General features: G+C 35.6%; 1 pseudogene; it reads left to right on the top strand.

The window, feature by feature from the left end:
• The first annotated feature begins 3,280 nt into the window (after nucleotides 1-3,280).
• LOC111391763 lies at nucleotides 3,281-4,995 on the top strand (annotated as a pseudogene).
• Nucleotides 4,996-15,188: the final 10,193 nt, after the last annotated feature.

Raw genomic sequence — 15,188 nt, 5'->3', positions numbered from 1 at the left:
TTTTACAGTTTACTGTTGCTCTCATAATGCAGACATTGCCTGAAGCTATGGCTGAGATTTGGGATTTTCCACGATTTTCTATGAGTCCATTTTGACTTCAATGGATAAGATCATGCCAAAGTTTCCATTGCCTCGCCACTGTTTGTTTTTCGACAGTAAGAATTTTGTCTTGCTTCTCAAGTTGATGCACCACTACCAACATCTGGAGAATCGATAAGTATCTATGATTCAGGTCGAGTGGAGCTATTGTAATGATCATTTGGGTTATTTCTTGGATCATCATATAGGTTTGAAATAATTCAACAGACACCCGAGGTATGTTTGGACTTTGAAGCATATTATTAGGTGGGCACAGGATAGTATAAGAGGCAAAATTTTAACCTCGTTTTCTCACTGTCCAATACAGTTAATTCACGGTTGTTAAACAAAACACGGGGGTATTTTGGCCAACTTTATTTCAAGGATTCTTGAGCAAACTTTCCAATGAGCAAAGTTAATAGCTATAGCAATCTTTTATTATTGCTTCTTTTTTCCTTCCATAGTATGTAGCAATGAATAATGCATTTAAAGTTAATTGTTATCTGGTTTTCTAGAATCATTCAGTTTATTACTTGTTTTATAAAGAAAGAAAAGTTGGGATAATATATACAGAAATATACCAAGAATATTAGGATTCTCATTGAATTTTTTAATTAATTGCTATAAATTTTGGAGATAGTTTGAAACATAAAAGCTTAAATTTTACGTGAACTGATACAATATGCACGATATAAAAGGCAAATAAATGTAGAGTTCAAGTTTTCCTATAATTCTTGAATATTTTTGGTATTTTCGAGCTCAATCAAACTTTTAAAAAGTTTAAACCATTCAACCAGATGATTTGGCAAAAACAGTTGCACTAGACGAGACAAGTATTTCTGATTGGGAATCCAATGCGATGTGCTACACCTCAATTAGTTCTAATTAACTTTCTTGGCCAAAAGAGAAATTATTTGAACCCAAAAAGTGCACATATCCATAGTTTTTATATTTTTAGTTATCTTTATAAAGGGTAAGCTATGGATAAATCCTATCCTAAGAAGTATAAGTCACAACTTTTTATGAGTGATAAAATTAAACCACGTAAAAAAGTAAACTCATACCTTTTCTGAAGAAGTTTATCGTGGTATAATTTTAATTCAAACGTCATGTTTGGTCTTAAATCTTAATTAAATGGCTTTTTAACTTTTCCGACAAGGAATCAAAATATTCCTTACTTTCTTTGTAATTTGTCTTCCTCTTTAGTTTGAACCTGTTGTACAATTTACAGTTTTCCCTACATCAAAGGATCCAATTGAAGACTTAAGCATCATGGGATTTGAGACTCATTGAAATTTAGGAAGCTCATCTCCGTGCGGTTTCACTTGGACTGAGGACTATATCAACCACACATTGCTTTAATTCGACATCCCAAGACCTTTGTTATCCAGTATATGGAGATATTAATGGAAGATTAGATATGTAAGGCCGCAGGGGTGGATCTAAACAGTTCGAATTGTGGGGTCAAAAATGAAATTTTTTTCGAACAACGTATCATGAACAAAAAAGAGAAATCTGTGGTTTACTGTTCATGTTCTGTGTTTGCACTTTGGAAAGAAATCGACGGATTATATGATATATCTATGGACTAACTAATGGATATGAACAATGTGATATGGATATAGATTTAGGATTTGAGTTTTTTGGGCATTGGGCTAGGGAAATTAATTGGGTTGGCTTACCAACTTGGCATAAAATTATGTTTTCAGCAGAAGGCGAAAAAAAAAATTCAAAAAATTGTGAGGTCATTTGACCCCACATGACCCCATGTGGGTCTGCCCCTGTGTAAGGGCACCTATTTGATACCTGCAAAAAGGGTAGTGATTATGAATTGTAGCTCATATGAAAATAAGTTAGTAGTAGTTGTGAGTTTTACAACTAAATTATAATCACCTTCCAAACATGGCGATAAAAAAAAAATTGAAAAAATAGTCCCATGCAAAGATAGTTATTAAACCCGAACCGATAGTTGACCTGGAAAAACCATCGGGTCACTGAGTCAGTGGTTCAACCGGTGACTCGATGCTTGAACCGATGGGCCATTGTTAGATCATAAATTTAATTAAAATATATTTTTGAACTAAAAAGAAAATTGTTTTGATAAATCTAAATATCTATGTTTGATTCGTAATATGTAACCAAGGTTTACAAGTTTCCCAAATGGTCAAGGAAGTGAGATATAACCTTGGAAGCCATGGTTCGAATTATTGTCATTGCAAATAGAGCACAACTTTTACATTGTATTTTGGTTACCATTTCTTTAAATCTGAATATATATATTTGGCTCACAAAGAAGAGTAAATTGCTATTTCCAAAGTGGTTAAGGATCAAATACTCCTTCTTGAATGCCAAGGTTCGAGTCACTCCTTATTTAAATTGGAGAAAAAAATTTACACTATAATCATTAACAACATTGAACCGGGTAAAGAGTCACTTAAACCCGTCCAAACCGGCCCGTTCTCAAACGGTTCATTCGGTTCTTGTCAGGTTCATTCGCTTGTTTGTCCAATTAATAAACTCGGACCGAACCACTGTTCGATTCGGCGGTTTCTGATCCGAATGAACCGGCTTGTCCAGTTCGATTTTAATAACTATGCATGCAAAGTAATCGGGACACCCTTGGTTCCACCAAATTCCTTGGCACGAAATTATAAGTAATTTTTGAGACTCTGGTTGGATATAATCATTATTTATAAATCAAGTTAACAAGTCAACATTAATTTCAATAGTACATTTATAAATGTATTCATTATTTTTTACGTATTTTATAGGAACTATTAATATTCTTCTTACTAATTCTCGTACAATGTAATGCTAATTGCCATCTCAATCACATATTCTCTTTCTCCTTCTAACTCATATATTAAAATTATAGGCCCTTTTGATTTAGCTAAAAATCCTATTCTTATTAAATTCTGATAAAAATTGATGAGGTGTGTAATTCAAGAGTTTTGAAAATGAATTTGAGGGAAAGTAAATTTTAAAACATGGGGCTAAAAAACGCATAATCGCATTGCAACTTTTTCTAAGCAATAGTAGCAACATCCCACCACAGAAGATAATAAAAAAAAGAAAAAAGAGCTTAAAGGCTAAGAAAAACCCTAAAAATAATAAAACAAATCAGACAGACAGACAACAAATTTGCCCTTAGGAGAGAATTTAAGTAAGTATATGTTTCTCTCTCTCTATATATACACTCATAAAGCCCCCTCCTTTATTTTAGCTCCGTATTCTCATTCTGCCTTTATTTTCTTCTCTCTCTCTAGAGAGTTGATGTGATTCTCTCTCCACTATACACCTCCAAAACCAGTTAACCTTTACAAAAAGGAGAAAGATCATCAAGAACAATGGTTTTCTCTTCAATTCTACCGTATCATGATCCAGCCAACTGGCAGCAGGTTAGGGTTTTCTTTGATATATTTCAATAGCTTCTTTGCCAAAAAAGCAAAATTCAAAAGATAAATATTCTTCTTGATCCCTTTTTTCCTTTTGTTTATCTCATGATCTTTTAGTTATTTGTTTATTATTCATGCCTTTAATTTGTTGAATATACCAGATGTTTCATTTTCTGCTTTTTCTGATTTTTTTTAAAAATTATTTTGCAGCATCAGAATCATCAAATTATTGGAAGCAGTAGCACAAACCCTTTGCTGTCACAGCCGCCACCTCCTCCTCCTTCTTCAGCTCAGCCTCATGCCAGTGGTGGCACGGCTTCGATCCGGCCGGGTTCGATGTCGGAGCGAGCTCGGTTGGCCAACATACCGATGCCGGAGGCAGCTCTTAAATGCCCTAGATGTGAATCAACAAACACAAAGTTTTGCTATTTCAACAACTACAGTCTCTCTCAGCCTCGACACTTTTGTAAGGCCTGTAGAAGATACTGGACTAGAGGTGGCGCTCTGAGAAGTGTTCCGGTGGGAGGCGGCTGCCGGAGAAACAAAAGAAGTAAATCTACAAGTTCAAAGTCTCCAGCGCCACCCAATAATAACCAACAAACCACCCCTAACTCCACCATTGCCGGTACCATTTCTTCGAACTGTACCGGACAGGCTAATATTTTAGGCCTCAACCCTCAGTTTCCACCTCTACGCTTCATGTCTCCTTTAGGTCAACTTACTGATAACTATAGTACCGGTGATATCAGCTTAAATTACAGTGGAATCTCTGCTCCGATTAGTGAGATGAACTTTCAGATGGGAAGTAATAATATCCTGGGTGGTGGGAGTGGTGGTGGAGCTGGGGTAGCTTCCCTTTTAACAAGTTGTGGCATTGACCAGTGGAGGTTTCATCAGCAATATCCTTTCTTGGGTAGCATGGATCTATCTCCGGTGGGCCTTTACCATTTTGAAGGCGGAGACAACCAATCTAGATTCGCTGGCGAAACGAGCCAGGCGGCGCGGCCTAAACTTCCAGTGAAAATGGAAGAAAATTCATCGAAGTTGAATTTGTCAAGGCAGTTAATGGGAATGCCTGGAACTGATCAATGGAGTACTGGTACTGCAGCTTCTTGGACCGATCTTTCATGTTTTAGTTCTACTTCAACGAACAACCCCTTGTAAATTATATTTCTCGGCTTTGGCTCGACTCAAGGTTCTCACGAAACTTCGGTTAAGTTATCATCAATGAAGCGCGCTAAAATTTTATGTGTAATTTAAGCTTTATATGAAGTCTTTGTGACTAAATTCTAAGCCAAGATGACAACTTTCAGAGATGGATAAATTAAAGGCTTAGGGTTCCTTAATAAGATCTGCTGGAAACCCTATAATTAATTAATGGGATTATATATTTTGGGTGTTGATATATTCTGATTTGAAGCATTGTACTGCTTTGAAAATATATATGTATAGACCAGAGTGAGTGTTTCGAGTTATTGTAGCGTTATGTTACTAATTTCAGGTTTAATAATAATTCACTTCTCAGGAATTGTTACTAATTTTGCTTTAATAATTAACTTTCTCTATTTTAGTTGATTTCTATATACCAATTCGTGTTATTTTTTATATTTTAATCATAGAGACGATATTAGAGATATCTTCCCACGTTTTATGACACTCTCTTAATGATAAATAAATGACACTCGATCACAGAATCCATTGACAGCAGCATAAACGACTAGAATTTGTTTTTCATGTATTTTGCAATGACTCTAATCCTCCGACCAATCAAATGCAATTGATTATTTGAGTACAACAGTGAAAAACTGATCCTTAATTGTTGATCACTTGCATCTATTGATTTAATTTATGTAATTAGAGTAACATTTTAATATTTTCCCAAGTTGAGGACTTATTTTATTGCAAGGGAATCATGTTGCATCTTGCAATCCAATGGAAGGGTTAATTGCTTATAACTAATTCAGATTTTGGTTCTTTAAACTTAATTTAAGAATCGTCCTGATTCTCAAGATAGTTCCCAATAATCTTACACAATTTGTACCCTTTCACCTTCAAATAATCTGATTTCTGAACAGTTTTCCGAAAATCCAATTTTAGTTATATTCGTATCCCCAAGAAAACTTTTCATTCAAAAAACAGGTATTTCAATAATCTTTTTCTTTCTTGTAGAATGGCTTGGAAACTTCATTGATTCAATCTTGAATGTCGGAAAATTAAGACGAACAGGCTATCAGTGTTTAGGTTGCATTAATAGTAGACATCGAACATTTAAAGTAAGTTTGAATAGACTCTTGTGGCCAGCAACATAATGTCGTTGCACCATAGCAATCTCAAGAGAATTTTTACAAATGAGCAATATAGGTGCTCGAGTAAAGTAGATTTCGAATGCCAATGGTGAATTACCAAAGAATCTTTGAGTATGTTAGACTTAAATTTTTAAATCTCAAAATTAGAGTGATATGTTAAATTAATAGGAGACTGACAAGAAGATGGAAAATATGTGGATTTCTTTTTGATATATAATATAGCTATTAAGCCCCCATTTGAGCCCCTTAATGAATTTTTTAGACATTGATTTTTTATTTTATTTTTTAGAATGTTTGGTTAAAAAGTAAGAAAAAAATTTAAGTTTATGAGCAAAATCATTTAATTTTTTTTTTATTTTTATTTTTATAACCCAGGTGTCCCAGCTTAGCTGGACTAAATCCTGGACTTCTAGCCCCCGGCCCCTCAGTGACTAGTGGAGGTAAATCGCAGGTTGTGCCCTTGTTGGTTCCCAGGTTCCCACATGGTTTTTACTCCTTCCCCAAAGGGACGCAAAATCATTTAATTACGATAATGTGTAGTTGACAATGAGTTTAGAGAAAAATAAATATTAAATAATGCAGCTCAAACAATGGCTAATTATTAAGCTCAAACAATGAGTTTAGTAGATTTTTAAATGTAACTTAAATTTTTATGTTGTTTAGCTAGATGAAACATGGTCTAAATGTAGAGATTAAGGTAATGGGAAACTGGGACAAGAATAACAAAAAATGTCAAAATACCGAATTTAATTCATACTAATGGGCCTGTTTTTGTCTCTTTAATTTCAAAATGTGTATTATGAAATAGTGATTGATGTTGAAATGCGTGGTTAAAAAAGAAGAAATTTTTTTTGATTTATGTGTAATATTATTTTAATGAAGAACGTGTGGTTGAAAATGAGTACTGTAGACAAAATAATATGGTATAATGGTTGACAAACAAATGCTAAACTTTAATTTGAAAACCCAAAGTTCTTAAGCAAAAGTAGTCCCCTTTTTGGTGTAACTAAAGATGTAAATTTTGATTAATATATGAAATATATAATTAAAAAGTTGATGAAAATTACAAATCTCATAAAATATGTAATTAGCACCGTTTGAATTTTATTACATTAAATTCTATTTTTCTCACTTCTATTTTCAACCATATAATTTTTCATAAAATAATATTACATGTAAATTGAAATTTTTTTTTAATCACTTATTTAAAAAAAAAAATACTATCCCACCCATATTCATTTTCAAGAAATGGGGCCAAATGGCTGTTAATTATAAATAAAACTTTAAGTCACACCGAGCACGGATTTTGAGAAAGAATTCTCACGTCACTAAAGGCTTCATTACATAAGAGTCAAAAGATGTCCACAGCAAGTTCGACACTGCAAATGCACGCGATTCAAAGCTGACAGATCGAGAGAGTCTTCTTCTTGACACTTCTTTTCTTTTCCCTCTTTACCTTTGTGTCAATGCTCTTGACACAAAAACTCAATCTGCAAATGTTATTTCTAGCAATGTCCTCGTTTAACTATATGTTTTATAATTTATTTATTTATTTTTAAAATTTTTAAGCAGTTAGTTTTAAGAAACGGAATGTGTTTATAAAAAATATTAATAGAAATTGTTGGTCCTGCATAATATATTGATACAATGATGTTTGACAAACTTATACTTGAAAAAATTAAGCCAATTACCTGCTCTCAATCTAAAATTCTGTCTGATGATTGCGTAAAAGTTTAAAATTTAGAACTCGATAAAATAACTTTCGCACTTGTTATTCCATCTTCAAATCGTATTTTTTTAGTTTTTTTCCAATTCGATCAGTTGACCATGACCTTTTACATTTTTCTGATTAACACCTGAACTAGGCTTTAAAACATCGATTATGAGAAATCGTCCCAGAAATATGTAGATAGTGTTGATTGACATAAAATAAATCTTTAACTAGGTTAGAGTTTTGTTGAATGGTTTCCATAAGAATGTTCCTTTTTGCTGTTTCGAGATTTACATCATTTGAATGACTATTGATGTTGGAAGAATACAAATAAATTAGAATATAAAGTCATCCAATCATAAAAAAATATTTATTCCAACGATGGACATTCTTGAAAGATGCGTTGACGATGATATATAGAAAACGCAATTTCAAGACAAATTTACAATGAGAACAAAATGTTGGGTTTTATTCAATGAATTGAAGTTAAAGTTCAAACCATTAATTTGAATGTTCTAAAATTCGAATGAATTGATGTACTCAAACAAACTGCTATCTTTTAGAGTATGTTTAAAGTAAAAGTATTAGTAAAACAAAATACATAGTTACTATTAATAGTGAACTCACTCCTTAATCTTTTCAAATCCAATGACAAATGTTCAGTTGGGACGTATGTAACATTATTTTCATTTGATTCATTAAGTACGTACGTTGTGAAAGCGAACAATTTCAAAAAGATACAAAGAAAATAATCTTTTACAGAAATTTAGTACAAATGACTCGAAAATTAAGCAACAAAATCATTTAACTTGTAAGATTAAACGGAATGGCAATTGTGTCTTTTAACAAACGTGTATTTAAATGGATAAATTGTAATTGAAAATTTAATAATTGTACGTAATTGATAAATTATTTATAAAAGACCCGTGTAAAATTCGATTCAAAACTCTCAAAATTTGAGGATCGACTCTACTAATAACTAATTAATGAGTCTCAAATATGTCTTTCATGAATTCAAGTCCGCTTAAATAAATTGATTGAATTGAGTATTTTCTTGTATTAATTTTACCTAAGTTGTGGTTTGAGTAATAGTACAAGTGGCCTTTATATTTCATGGTATGGAAGAAAAGGAATCTTTGGGCATTTTACTTTCGTAAGAATCAAGGCTGCTTACCAACAAGGAATAAAGCAAATCTTAGTCCCCACAAATAAAGCTTGTGCGTGTGAGTGAGTGATTGTTTGTGTATATGTATATCATAATCATATCATGGCCAGAAAGAAATAAATCATATAAATTTGATTATCTGTCGATACTTTATCCTCCCTATAATTAAAAGTTGAAGAGTAATAAGCGAGAGTATCAAACAATGAGCAAATTTTCTAATTTTAGCCAAGTATAGAATTCAGTACTTCGTACTAGTATTTATTTGATATGTCGACATTTATAGGAGTGTAATAGTGAACCACACCGCCTGATCCTATGAAAGGACCGGCCCTCGATGGTTCACGAGCAGGGCTGAACTCGTCCATAAAATGTGCTTTAGCTCGGGATTGGGATCGACTTGCAAGTTGAAACTATTCCTTGTCGGCTCATGAATTATGCCAGCAATAATAAAGATAGAAGCCTAAGATTGAAAGGCCATCGGCCTTCAAAGACAAGTCATAGGCTCATAGCTGATAGATATTCATCAGCCATTCAAATTCACATTTAATTTCTTTTTTTTATTATTAACACGGGCTGACGGTTAAATCGTCTTGATCGATCATTTAAATTAGAGCAACTCGAGTTTTTTAACTACTAGCCTGTGGCCAGATTTACTCAGGTTGTGAACTGATTCACGAGCCGCTTTTATTGGGCAGGTCTAAACAGCCTTGTTAGGCCCGTCTTTTTGACACCACTATACGTGTATAATCGAATCTCAATTAAATAGAGTCGTACATATTTAATACACACATCAATTAAATATATATATATATATATATATATGGAAATGATATACTAAATCACAATAAAATGTCTGCTCGAATCTGATTCCGCCCTCATTTTTACAAAATATTGCCTTACTCACCACTTTGGTTTTGTAGTGATGTTAAACATTTATCTTTTCATGTGACGTAGACGTGTGTAACATCATGGTAATGTATAACATTAACTCTAACTCAAAAATACAAGATCAAAACTAGCAAATAGTACGGGTAGATGGAAGTGCTTAAACAGAAACAAAAATAAACCAAAAAAGAAAGATTATAAAATGAAATAAATGTTAGAAAATTTGAACAATATTTTAACCTCTTTTTATCAATTGTTATCTTTACTTCAAATATACTAAGTGCTTATTTGATTTTGATTTTTGAAAATTTTTTTTGGTGAAAGCTTAGTTAAAAATTCACGAAAAGTTATGAAAAAAACGTAAAAAATAATTTTTATCCAAGGAAAATAATTAAAAGAACGTGAACTCTTAGAAAAAGCATTACAAACTTAATGGAGATTAACGTGTAACAAGGAAAATAATATTTTTTATTTTGTGCTCGTATGTACGTAGTTGTTAATATTATATATTACATATATTTATATTTAATGGAGTTAATGGAAGATTAATTAATTAATTAAATTAAAATTTGAGCTCTATGTTATACTTTTTGGAATTGTCGTTTTTCTTCATGCAACCCAAAATTGCGCACAAAAGCAACATTGTTGAAAAACTGCACTGAAAAGCGCTAATTACAATAGTCGCACGACTTTGGTAACATTGGCCACTTTCTAATTAGTGCTTGGTTTTTTGTTTTCATGCATGCATTATCTGCATGGCACATACACATTACAATTTCGTCAACAAGCACTTACTAGTTTGATTGTTCACCACGAAAGTTTTTTTCTATTTTCATATATATAAATGATATCATAAGCATCGATATTTAGCTTATATGCACCGGTGACATGTCATATTATTTAATTAGCGAATAAGTTAATGGTAGATCTCATGTATTTAATAATTCACTAATTAAATGATGTGTCATTAGTGCTGTACCTATGTTTCGCAGGGCTCCTAAGTCGTAACAAGCAATCTATTTTTCCTTTAATAAAAGTTTTACAAAACTAAATTTGTTAACTTAAAATCAACACTAAAGCAACATATAAAATGAAATAGTCAAAATATTTATACTATAATCAAATAACAACACAAAAATGTTTTAAACGATCAATTAAATATAACTCGTCTTGTAGATTTTGAGGCAAACAATTAATCAATTTTGTATAATTGAGTTATTCAACAATTTATTTTTCAATGGATAACATGGCCAATCTATTCAATCTTTGCGATGACATAGTTGACCACAAATACGTTTTAATCAACTTCAACTCGAAGAAATTTCTTTCTGCTGATGTAACTATAATTGGTATAGTGAGCAAAATCTTGTAAGCAATGCAAGTATTTGGAAAACAACTATTCATTTTATTTAAGTAATTAAGCACATCAATTGCTCTTTTTATTTTTTAGGTAAATAGCACTTCAAGATTGTTAACTCCATACAGAAGGCATCACCAATAATGTCTGAATGTCCATTATATTACAAATACTACTCAAGAGTCACAAGATTTCAATAAACTGCTAACATGCATTTTTTTTAATTTCTCCAAATTGAAAATAAAAAATAAAAAATCCAAATGTCTCTTCATAATGTTAAATTGTTCAAAACGAGTTTGAAATGAAGATTGAACTTGATCAATTATAAAAAGAAAATAATCAGTTCGAAAAGATTTTTCAGTTGATTGTGTTACCTCTTCACTGTCACTTTCATCGAACTGCATCTTTCTTTGAATGCTACGTTTCTCTCGAAATACAGTCTCAATTCCCATTTCACTTGTGATTTGTTTAGCTAAATCCCTGGTACTAACTGTTGACCCCAAAATATGTTGCCAACAGATACCGGACCTACCCGCACACACGTAAGCCTGGTCCAACACGCTAAGACACGTGGACGGTCTAGAACTAGTACTGAAAAGGGGGCGTGGGAGCGACTTAAAGGCGTGGGACGAGAACGTTCGGAATCCAACAAGATGTTTGCATAATGATTGTACAGTAATTACCAATCGATGTTTATAGAATGCATGTATGTTGCAAGAGAGTAAAATGTAAAGAATGTTGTATTTGTTCTTGTATTGAATCTTGCATTATCCATGTGAGAGATGCATAGGGGAGTATTTATAGTATTACAACTTAGATCGTGGCCCTTGGTTGGGAGTACAAGTGGCCTTATCTCGTAAGTCTACATGTCAAATTATATGTATCACACTTGACTTCCTAGCTTGATATACATTTATTAATCGACGGCTCTGCCTCTACATTGACAAGATAAGACATTTGCACTCTATGATGGGTGTCCCATCAATCAATCGGGGAGGATTGGCCTCAGGACCTGGCCTTGGAGGGAAGGGTCTCGGCTTCAAGATCACCTCGGCATATTAGCTTCGACGTCAGCACTTAAGCCACGTCTGGCATTGTTATAGTATATTGATCAACTCCTGTTGGCCTAGGGGCCTCGGATAAGATGTCACGTGGTTCGACAGAAGTGGGCCATGGGCTCTAGTGGGTCGGTCAAGTGTGTCAACAAGTAACAATAGTTCTCCAAATCCAAGTATGGTAATTTATGTAATGCGTGGACTTTTTATGGTGAGGCGTGTGGGGTGAAAATTGAAAGAATTTTTTGTACCTTAAGTAATAGTCCTCCAAGTCCAAGTATAGCTATTTATATCATGGTTGGAGTTGAAAGTGGTGGTATTGCTATGATTGGAAAAGGTGACAAAGAAGTCGAGGTAGTGAGTGAATCAAACCTACCAAAGCTTGTGAAGATGTGGCTGAATTGCGAAGAAGTAGAAGAAGAAGTCAAGGCAGTGAAGTGGATCGAACCTGCTAAGGCTTGTGAAGATGTGGCTGAACTGTGAAGAAGCAGGAGAAGAGCCAAGGAGGTGAAGTGGATCGAACCTGTCGAGGCTTGTGAATAGTTATGATTGTCTTCGATATTTGTGCCAATGATTTGATGTTTTGTGCATGTCACCAAGAAAAGGCAGCCAAACCGTTTCGACTTCCAAGGCATGTACGGCTGCTGCATTGATTGTGCAATGATGCCACAGTTGGGGCTTCTAGAAGGAGACGCGTTTGGAGAGGTGCATGAGGAGCAAATTTGAATCTGAGGCATAGATTTCAAAATGATTTGAATTCTACGCTTCGAATTTAACTCAGAATTGAAGGGTTAAGATTTAAGGAGCCTTCATCCAAGGGCTGGGGTTCGTCTTGGCTTCCTATAAAAGGTCAAAGACTTCTATTTTGAACCCTTCTTCATCATTTGATTTCTGTGTTGTTTGCATTTCCTCAAGTTTTCAACGTCCAAAGTCTTGCTTCGATTTCAAACTCCGGTATTTCACAGTTCCTCATTTGTTAGTCATTTCTGTAGGTATTCCTTGCAAGAATCATTTCTTTTGCGATCTTTGTTGATTTTCCAAACTTTTTGATATGGAGTCCACTTCGGGTAGGGAATTGGTGACCATAGCTAGGTTGGGTGAGGGGGCTATTCTGAGTAGGGATTCTGAGATGGAGTATTATGCCATGGCCGACAAGCCTATATATTATGAGGAAGAATGGAGGGCTACTAGGATAGCGTCAAACATGACCTTGAAGAAGTTGGAGGAAATTAGGGAAAAATATTGCGTCCCTTATTACGTGGAGATGTTAGTCCCAGAGGCCCACAAAAGGGCTTGTTTTTCGAGGCCTAGATGTGTGGCTATGAGTGAATACCTGTTCAAAGCAGGTATGCATCTTCCTCTGCACCCCTTCTTTAGGGCTGTGCTTAGGAATTTTTGTTGTCACCGACCCAGGTTCCGTTGAATGGGTGGTGCCAGTTAGTAGGATCGTATTTCTTGTGGAAAGAAGTATTTTTAGAGGTGGATATGCCTCTGCACGTCTTTTAGACCATTTTTCAACCTCGCGTCTTAGGTAAAGACGAGTTGAAAGGATGGCATTACATCACACCTTGGGGAGCTCACGCACCTTTCATGGTGGGCCTGCTTTCTTCTATCAAAGGATGGAAAGAGTCGTGGTTTTGGATTCGAAAAAAGTGGTAGGAGATTGAGGGGGACAAGGCCGTGGCTTACACAGTACCGACCCAATACTACGAAGCTCGTGAGTGTCCAAGCTGAAGATGTTTACATTTTGCTAAGTTTCTCAACTTTTTGCTAACTGTTGCCACTTATTTTGCAAATTCTAGTACGAGATTTGAGCTTAGCAAGGGAAAGTTCGAGGTTATAGAGGACATATATAAGTAGCCTTTGAAGCTTCGCCACTTCTATCACCTCATTAACCGAAATCGATACTTGTAGATTTCGAACTGATGGCTTCCAAGGATAAGAAATGCGTCCATTTGATCAAATTTGTACTTGATTGATATTCAGTGCTGACCTATTGTGTCTTCATAGATAAGTTCAAGAGAAGGGAGTGCCCCGTCCCAGACATGGCTTCAATTCTAAGAGCTATCTCCACAGCTGGGGCGAGGCCTCTAAAGTCGAGCTCCAGTGTGTCAAAGGAGGTCAGGGGTCAGCTGGAGAGGTTGTCCAAGGATAGCACCTCTCGGAGGTCCAGAGAGGAGGCCCCCCAAAAGTCTGAGAAGGCAAAGGAGCCTCGGGGCAAAGAAAAGGTCTTCGAGGACTCCCATAAGAAGAGGAGGCTGGCTCCGTCACTAGCTCTTTCAAAAAGTTCGGGACATCAGTGTCCCATTCGAGCAAGAATACCCCTCTTTAGTCGAAGCTGCTAGACTCTGCCATGAAAGCAGTGAAAGTTGAAATGGTGAGGAAAGCTGAGGCTGAGGAGGCCAGGGAGGAAGCTGCCAGGATGGCAGCAGAGGAAGTCGAGGAAGAGACGGCTAAGCAGAGGCCAGCCAAGACTCAAAGGAAGCCCCTCAATTTTCTGGCTATGCGTGGTAAGGTGCTAGCGCCAGCTTTGTTGGATGCGTTACCTGCTGAGGTTCGAAGTGCCATAGAAAGTTTTTACAAGTTCTGGACCGATCGGTAATAGATGCATGCCTCAAGTTGCGATGCAGTGGACCTCACTAGGGCTTTGGTGAGCCAAAGTGTGAGGACTTTGGGCCTCGCACTTGAGTGCAAGGAAATGCTCGTCGACTTTCAGACGAGGAATAAGTCCTCCAGGGACAAGTTGGCCTCCACTGAGGAGGAACTGAAGAAAATAAGGGCTGAGGCAGAGGAGATGAAGGCCCAAAAGATTGAAGATGCTACCAAGTTGGAATCCGCCTTGGCCCAAATTGAGGTTTTGAAGAAAGAAGTGTACGAGTCTCAATGTGAGGTAGCCTCCCTCACTGAGAAAGTGGAGATTTCTAATACTTACCAGAAGGTGACAGCTAAGGCCCTAGAGCAGGCCAATTTAGAGCTGATCGGGGCCAATGATGTGTACAAATTTTTGGAAGGCCAAATAAAATGGCACGTCGACAAGCTGAAGAGGGCAAGGGAGGAGGCCCAGGTGGTGAGGGAGGAGGTAGTTAAGGATTACATTACCAACTTCCACCTCACCGAGGAGTATTAGCACTTCGATTTGTATTGGAGGAACTTTGCCTATGCTGAGGTGCTAGATAGGGCTGAGGAGCTTCTCCCGAATGTCGACCTATCACAACCAAGGGTGGTGTTTGTTGATG

The sequence above is a fragment of the Olea europaea genome, unplaced genomic scaffold (assembly GCF_002742605.1).
Source record: "Olea europaea var. sylvestris unplaced genomic scaffold, O_europaea_v1 scaffold83, whole genome shotgun sequence".
In the NCBI taxonomy this organism is placed as follows: domain Eukaryota; kingdom Viridiplantae; phylum Streptophyta; class Magnoliopsida; order Lamiales; family Oleaceae; genus Olea; species Olea europaea.
This window is presented reverse-complemented; position numbering and strand designations above follow the sequence as displayed.